This window comes from Pinus tabuliformis, chromosome 2_2 (assembly GCF_031772625.1).
Source record: "Pinus tabuliformis cultivar Carrire ecotype Pingquan chromosome 2_2, CPIR1, whole genome shotgun sequence".
In the NCBI taxonomy this organism is placed as follows: Eukaryota; Viridiplantae; Streptophyta; class Pinopsida; order Pinales; family Pinaceae; genus Pinus; species Pinus tabuliformis.
Window position 1 is genome coordinate 431088107 of NC_142300.1, and position 2531 is coordinate 431090637.

Here is a 2531-nt window from a genome sequence, read left to right on the forward strand (position 1 = left end):
GCCCCAATAGTGCAACATTACAATCAAGGACACCTGCTCCTCCAAAGAAGTATACTCACTCTATGTTGTGGAAAAGGCAAGGCTTGTCAGAATACTCCCAAGCCTTTTCTAAGCCTAAGCCTAGACAAAAGCTTGGCTCCCAAAGGCCTGTTCTAAGAGTTATGAGGCTCTATTTATAATAAAGGGTGGGGTGACCTTTCACATTCCCCTTTGTGACTCTTTGACTACCCTCATGACTCTTCAACTTCTTTACAAATAAATCATTAAATAATATCATTACCTTTCATATTCCGTTAATGACACTTGGAATTTCACTTACAACATGTTTACAAATAATATTACATTTTCCACATGTACCCATATGAGAGAAAATAGGCTAGAGATGGCCTAACAAGACAAAACACTATGACTTTGAATTTTGAGGAAATACCAACTTGACAGCCTTCACTTGGTGCTTCTCGGTCACATACTTATGCCAAGCTTGGTACTATGTTATGATGTCCCTAAACTACTTGATGGTGTCTTTCTGATAGCATAATCTTGCCTCCATAGCATCTAGGTATATGGTCTTGGAACTTGTATTCAACTCGTCTTAAAGCATGTGCAACATGGTGTTGTGCATGGCTGGACCACCAATGTACTTCTGCATCTTATGTGCACTGAGCTCCAAGTCATCCTTGGTTGCCTCTCACCTTAGTTGCTCCATGTACCGTTCGATCTCTAGTCGGACTTGGTTCTTATGTTTAACCATGGTGAGGGAACTAATTGAAGGGATCTTGTGTGTTCTCACCCTGGCATCCAAACTGTTGTACAACCATGAATATGAGGCCTATCTGTCGGTGACAAATTGGGTGAGCTACTCATAGTTTTGGATAAACATCCAGAGCTTTTCTTTCTCTAGCTCTACTTGAGGCTTCATCATCTTTGGCAAGTGAAGTGGGGCCCCTTTGTATCATATTGTCCACTCTTGCATATGGGCGATGTTAGCATGTATGTCCCTAAGAGTTTGAAAAAACCTTTTACTCTGCTATTATAAGCCATGCAGATGGACAACTACTTTATGCATGGTGATGAATCTGTCATAGAGCTTCTGCATGGTAGTCTCAAGTGTTGATAATTCATCAAGTATCAATTTCCTCATCTCTGCCATTGCAGAAACTACGCTCTGCCCTCTAACTTATTCTTCCTCTTGCCTGACCACCTGCAAGTTCTTTGCCATTTGTTCATTTTTCAGCCAACAAGAACTTAACATTAGAGCTTGTGGCTCGAACATAGGCCAAGGTGGCATCGACAATGGAAGTTGGATGTTGTCTGACATCTGACACTATCACCCTTTCCTTCATGAATGCAGGTGACACGTGATCATATGGAAACTATTTCCTCCATGCCTGTATAATCTTCTTCTTCAACTCATCGAATGAAATATTATACACAACCATAACCAGATAATTATCAAGGAGAACAATCTCTCCTTTCTTGCTCGGGACTAGTTCTGACATTGGAGGTGGAGGAGACTAAGAGGTGACCTCGAGTGCTCTTGGAAAGAGGTATTTGTATTCATTCTGTGTCTCATCCACCAACTCCATATTTGTCACTCAATTAGTTGCTCAATCTTCTGAGAAGTCTCCCAATCTTGCATCTGTTCACCCTCTTCTTCAGCTGTTGGTTGCTCCGACTCCTCAACCTGTATGGGCGTTATTTTCTCTATCATCTCGCCTTGCATTTCTTCTTCCTATTGTTTCTACTTCTATTCCCTTTCTCTTCTTTTAGCTCCTGCTCTTCCTTTAACTTCTTCTTTGTTTCCTACAACTTCCATTTTTCTTCCTCTAACCGTTGCTTTTATTTATTCCTTCGCTGCTCTCTTTATTTGTTGCTTCCTCTTTGCCTCCGTTGTCAAAGATACTTTATGAGTGATATGATCTTTTCTCATCTTGTAGCTTTTCTCAATCTCTAGGTTCTCAGAAATCTTCCTCTTACCTTTGTCCTACACTGGATTGTTGCTTATTACTACTACTTTTATTACTTCCTGCACTACTGCTGCCTATAGAGAAGCCTTCTAAGCCACACACTTTTGTATCCCACCTGGCTGAGGGTGAGATACAAAAGTGTGTCCATGCGCTCTACCAACTAAGGTAAATGATACATCTGATGATAGTTCTCTGCCCTCAAAGTGGTAAGCTCTATCCTGCTGGCACTGCTCAATGTTATATTTTCTAGATCTGTGTGTGAGAAAATCCATATGATAATGTTTGCACATGGGAAGGCGAGGTACCTACATGCAACCTTGTAAAAGCTTGACTGCTAGATACTGATATAAACCTGTCAGTCCTCTAAGTCGTCCTTGAAGTACTTTACAAAGATATCCATGGTCTGTTGCCATGTCAACTTCGTGCCCTTCACAATGAACAATTGAGTGTCTGCATAAACTGGCAAATTAACTGACACCTGTGCAACTGCTTCCCCAGTACTACTCTCGATAGTTTCCCTTTATGCATCTCTTGGAAGGCATGTTAATTAAAACTTCTAGAGAG